Source organism: Micropterus dolomieu, linkage group LG02 (assembly GCF_021292245.1).
Source record: "Micropterus dolomieu isolate WLL.071019.BEF.003 ecotype Adirondacks linkage group LG02, ASM2129224v1, whole genome shotgun sequence".
Taxonomy (NCBI): Eukaryota; Metazoa; Chordata; class Actinopteri; order Centrarchiformes; family Centrarchidae; genus Micropterus; species Micropterus dolomieu.
The window spans coordinates 22,709,297-22,716,053 of NC_060151.1; positions in this window are offsets into that span (position 1 = coordinate 22,709,297).

Here is a 6,757-nt window from a genome sequence, read left to right on the forward strand (position 1 = left end):
TTGCTTTCTGGACACCAGAAAGTTGTAGGTTATAGGAGAGCTCTTTTGACTTTTTGAAATACAAAATCTGTTTTTTGTACACAAAGTTCGAGCATCACTAGCCAATTTCCTCTGATGTGTGTATTGATGGCAGTTTTAACACAAGACTCAGAGTCTACAGCCATGCCAGCAGCAACATGAAGCTGTAAATAAGCACTGTGGTGATATGATTGGATTTGGGGTTTGTTTCGTATCTTGTTTTTATTTGGGTAGGCCTTCCTCTTGTGTCTTGGTGTATTTCCATTCATGTCTCTGTTTTTCCCCCCCATTCTATGTATTATATATTTCTTTGTGTTATTTAGTCATTCGTTCTCCTTCCTCTTATGTTTTAGTGTATTTAACTTCCTGTCTTTGTGGTTGCTCATACTTTGTATTTGATTAGGTTTCTCCCGTTTCCTCTTTTTCTTTGTTACTTCTCTCGTTTCTGTTCACTTCCTGCTTGTGTGATTGGTTGCTCCTGCCTGATTAAGTTCACCTGTGTTTTGTTATCTCCTCCTCACTAGTGTATTTAGTTTGTCAAACCCTTTGCCAGATTGTTGTTGTCTGTTCCAGCAGTCCTTCCCAGTGGTTTTGGATTTTTTGTGTTTTCCCTTGAACATAGCCTGTTTCTGGATTTCTTTGCCTGTTTTGGACTTTTTACCTGGTATGACCCTTGCCTGTCTCACCACTCTGTAATATTTTGCAATGCTGTGTAAAATAAATTATTTAAACAGCTACCTGTTTTTGCCCCGGATGTCTGCTATTCGGTCCAAACCCTTGTTTTCCTGCTACCCTGCTAGCAACGTTTGTGACAGCAGGTCATTTCAGCTGTATTTCAGTCTGGACCAAAGTGGTCCAGCCATGTCCTACAGCCGCTAGTGTGACTAAAAGTATTGTTTTATCAATATTATCACTGTTGTTCCTGTTTCTTTGTACTTTCTATATTGATGCCATAACTTTCCTGCACCTGTCCACCTTTACAGTTATAGCATTCACTAATGTCCCCACCAAATGAGACATGGTAAATGTTATACCGCAAAATGTCCTGAAATCTTTAAAATATGCTCTGGACACAAATGAAAGCAGGCACACCTGCCTGGTGAAATGACCTTTATGAAATAAGCAGAATATCTTAACATTAGCTGTTTTTGTTGATTTGCTGGTTTCTTTTTTAGGTATATATTGTTCATGTGTAACCTTTCTTTATGTGTTGTACAAGGTTATGGTGAGTCTATGCTCTCCAAAGTGTAAACAGAAAGACACTTACGGTCTTAAACTTATATTTGTGTAAATCAATGGATGAGCACATACAAAAAAAAGCTTAGAATACCTATAAGATAAGATATTATAGCAACCTTGAGTCAAACCAAGAACACTTAAACACATTGCGGTGTAAATAAATGACTACTGAATAAACACGATAAGCATTTCAGGGAGCCTTCAGTGATTTTCATCCTTCTTGAAGCGTAGGTAGAACTGCTGGATTTGAATCTTCTCCCCTACTGAGGCCTCACACAGCCGGCGGCAAGAAAATGACTAGACAGAATGAACAGCAATGTGGCAGGCTTTAAATTTCACAAAGTACATGTATAAATATTTGATAAAGATAATTAAAAAAGGCTATACTGAGCGAAAATAAACATCAACATCCTTCAAATGCTTTTGAAAACTGAAGTTGTCAGTGAAACAATATAACCATGTCCTCATTTTCTGTCCTTTTCTACCCAAAAGCAAAGGCTCAATTTAAATCCTGATCTCTTTCTGCACACATATCGGCTTGATTAGGCTTTGTGGAACTCTTGCCTTTAAAGTGTTCTTGTTTCTAAAGCACTGGCTGCTAATTTACAGGACAAACAATGTTTTGTCACGGTTGTCATGCATGTCAAAACTAAATACGGATGACAAATGAGCTCTTCCAGGATCAAAATGGTTTAATACACGTACCATTCTTGGATGGATGAGGGTCCAAGCACCTCCTGAGCGACATGTTTCCTGCCAAAATGATTGAGCAGCCGAGTCAGTGGTTAAATCAATGACAGAATAAATTCATCTATGACTGAGCAAAGGACAAGCCAATAAACAACTCACTAACATCCAGGTGTGGTTTTAAGGATTAATGTTAGTTTGACAGTTTAGACAGTTAATTTTGTCATGAACTTTTAGGTCATTTTCTGAAAGGCATTATGTAACATTTCCATATTAAAATGTGTAAAAACGAGACCTATGTTATACCTCATTACCACGTCAGATAGATTTTCATTGACAATGGTGTTTGCAGAATAACCATGATCTTATGCCACTTCACAATATCAAAGTATATGGACTAATAGTGACTTTCTAGTCTTTTGAACACTCAAAGCACTTTACACTACATGTCACATTTAGCCCATTCACACACTAAAGCAAGGTGCCAACTGCTCATCAGAAAGTAATAAAATCATTCGCACAGTATCAGGAACAATTTTTAGTATCTTGCCCAAAGACATATTAAACCGGCGATCTTCTGATTAGTGGGCAACCCACTATACCTTCAGGCCACAGCAGGCCCGTTATGATTCAGAAATTACATACAGTGTATAGGGCTGTAGTAACGAACGGTTCCGAAACCGGCTGTCACGGCTGTTGAGCTCTCATTACGACTGTAACTGTGGTGGCAGCGGCCGGTGGGGGGGTGGGGCGGTAGCAGTGTATATAGACTAGTTTAATTAACCCAAGATGGAAAATAATAATAATGATGGTAGTAATAATAATTATAATAAAAACAGGGGCAACAAATCCAAGTTATTAACCAAACTGTGGCTCAAAAATCGAGGTCTGAACCAAACCATGGATTTGATGAATCGTTGCACCCCTAGGGTTTAATGTCTAATCTTACTAGGGCTGCCCCTGACTAAATATTTCTATAGTGCCCAAGTAGTCATTAGTTTAAGTCATTAGTCGACTAGTCGTTGCACATTTATGATATTAATTTAATTATTTAGTATATATATTTGGGGCAGATGAATATGGTTTGGGGCAGCACGGTGGTGCAGAGGGTTAACAATGTCGCCTCACAGCAAGAAGGTTGTGCAGGTTAGGTTAATTGGTAACTCTAACTTGTCCTTAGGTGTGAGTGTGAGTGTTACTGATTGATTGCATATGTGTAGCCCTGCGATGGACTTGCGACCTGTCAAGGGTGTACCCCGCCTTTGCCCGATGTCAGCTGGGATTGGCTCCAGCCCCCCTGCAACCTTGTACAAAGGATAAGCGGTTGACGATGGATGGAATCTAGTTTGAGTTCCAGGGGCACAAAGTGTGCTGCCTGTTATTTATAATAATAATAATTTATCCAATGCTTTCGTTTATACCAATAAAAAAGAAACAACAAAATACCCGCAAAACTAATGACATTCCCATCTTCAGATGTACGTTGTGTGTCTAGTGCTAATCTGTTGTTGGCATGCTAACATAAGATGGTGAACATGGTAAACATTACAACTGCTTAACATCATGCAAAGCTAGCATTGTCATAGTGAGAAAGTTAGCATGCTGAAGTTAGAATTTATCTCAAAGCACAGCCTGACAGAGCCACTAGACTCCTAGTCTGTTTCCTTTGGCTACTCTCACTTCTCTTGCAAACAAACCTGTGTTTGCACACGTCATTTAAACCTCAGACAATAACACTAATTGAATCTTATTGTTTTTTCACATACACATTATTTGTTTTATATAGCAAGCATTTTAAAAGCTATTAACTGTATAACATTTACATATTTGTTGACATATCAGAACATACTGTGTCATGAAGATTAATAACATCTTGAAATTCCTTACTGAACTTAATTTTACTGCCACATTTTTGAGGTAAGGATACTCTTTGGCTAATAACAGTTACACGGACTGCAGTATTGTACAAATGCTTTAAATAGTATTGTGTTGTTATATTCTGTTGTGTCATTGAACTCCAGATCAAAAACATTTTTCTCTACACTCAAGTGTTTTATCTCAGGCTGTTTTGTACAAATGTTATTGTTTTGTACAATGAAACAGCCACGGTCTTCTGCTTCAGTAATGCAGCTCAGAAACTGTTCCCTCGTCGAACTGTACTCAGGACACAAATACCTGTCTTTAGCCCCAGGTGCTTTATGTCATGAACAATGAAAGTCTATTGGAAAAAAGAAGAAAACTGACAGGTACAACACACCATTTCACTAGAGAGGACCTGGCCACAAAAAGAGAGACTGTTTGATATGTAGTGTTTTTACTTTCCAAAAGTTCCTGCATTACACAATGGGAATATCTGTCATTTCCTCGTGTTGGTCCCATAATCACACTACATATCAATAGAGGGAAGAAACTGGTTTAATACATTAAAACATGTTACAGTGGCAGTGTTATAAAAGAAGCAATTATCATTGTCATGTTGCTCATTGAGCTTTATTGTCACCCCCACAGCATGCATGCCCAATATTGATATCTCTATCCACCTTCATCCTAATTACGCTCAGAATGATGGCTTGCTGACATGTGAAAAGCATGGCCTTATGAGAGCACAATAGTAAGCATACTCTTCAGGTGCTTTCATTATGATCCTCTGGAGGGCTATAACTTACAACTAAGATTTGTATTAGGAAACAGAAGTGCACAGCCATTTACAAACTGTTTTGTATATGCACCACTTGCAGCGATTTGCTTTGGCAATGCCCCCCCTAACCATCAAAGTTTCAGTTTGATTTATTCACTAAAATCCCACTAAACAATGTTCTCTTACTGTCCAACCACCAAAATCCAGGTTCACCCACATTCTCCCCACTTACACACATTGATGCACTGATGGCATTGGCTACTATGCAAGATGCCAACTACTTAATGCTAATGTTGTCAAAAATATCAATGTTTTGTTGCATATTGATTGTCAATATTTTACACAATTTTTAATACTCATTTTCCGCAGTTTTGATACTGAAAATGCACTCTCTAACAATCTCTTCTCCCGTCAGCGAGTTGACACACACACTGCTGTAATTTTTTTCCCATGATTTTGACAAGTCCTGCCCTACTGTGCTGTGTTTGGTTAATACCCTTCACTTGTGACTGGATGCTGGCAAAGAATACAAGCAAGCCCAAATGCAAGAAATGGTACAGAGCAGTGCCAACAAAGGTGCTAATAAAACCAATTGATCAAAGCACTTGCAGGGCCGACACTCCGGCCGCAATAAAGAACCTCGAGATGTTGAAGACGTCTTCCCTTTCAACATCACTGACATATTAAACAAGATTGACCAGCAAACTGCTGATTAGCTCAAAACTAAGCTAATCCCCCTCAGAGCTATCAGACCTGCGGTGAGTTTCAGCTGATGGGAAAATACTTTGACTAAGGTCAGAAGAAAATTAACTGATGCTGTTCTGCTTAACGCACAGAACTATTAACTTTACTTAATTTCTCAGACAAGTTGATTAGAAAATTTACATTCAGGTCGATATTTTTCAGTCGATATACACACTCATATACCCACAGCCATCAGGAGAAATATTGAAACCTGAAGTTTGGCCATTTCCATCTTAATTTTTTGCGAGCAGCGGCACCTGAAACGACCATATATGGATGAGACGGTGGTGCTAGCTAGCTTGGTTAGCAAGGTGCATCTGTAATTCACATCAACTGTGATATTAGTTGGGATGATCATTTTTGCTAGCAACAAACAGGCTTCAAACAAAACGTAGGCTACTCACCAGAAAAACTGAACAGACAACTCCTAATAAGCTTTTTCAATGTTGCTGGTTAAATTTACAAAGTGCAGTGGATACGAGTCACTCTAGCCTGATTGATAGGTCGCCATGGTATAACTTCTCAGTCGTGATGCCATCGTCCTTCGGCGATGGCATCAAGATGTTGAACAGGCATTGTGATTGTATTGTTTTATAAAGTCGCCTAAAGACACAGAACTCGTTTTTCTACCCGCAATCCGTTGTCATCGCAGTAGGTGAGCCGCATGTCGGCTTGTTATGATATAGCCTATCAAACAACCAAAACCAAAATCTGCACTCTGCTGCTCTACCTAAATATCCATCGCGACATGTAACTTAAGTTAATAGGCTACCAAGTTTTTTACCGGGTGAAGTCTGTGCGAATGAACTCATAAGATATACCGTGGACATGCAGAGATCAAATTAACGTGCCCTGTCTCAATATACCTTTAGGCAACATACCAATTAGCAGTATTTGTTAATTTCATCCCATCTGAGAGTTATTTCTAACTCTGTGGCACTCTTGTTACATGGTGATTGTCAAGCTATAGTTTCATCATGATTATCGAGACTTTTTCCCTTCACATATTAAATAATTCAGCAGGACTTTAACAGATGCACCTGCAATTGACACAAAAGGATTTGGCCTCTTTGAAGCATGGTTAGTTGGCTCATCATGCTTTGAAGACTCAAATCAAGGTGCTAATCGCCAGACTTTACAGCTGACAGAATGCTGTTAACTGCCATTGAACCTATTAAGACCCATAATTGTGAAAGTGTTTGTAATTGTGATAAAGTTACTTTTAAGTGGAAGTGTTTATGTTATTTTGTCTAGCCCTTCAGGTCTTCATGTTTTATATAAATGTCCAGAGAGACCTAGATTATCTAGAATATTTTAACTAGAAAATTTAAAATGGAGCTAGGAACTGGCCAGTTTCATCATATACTGTATTTTGCTAATAAATTAAAGCAAACAGTCTGCACTGTGACCTCTTATTTAATGTGTCATGTT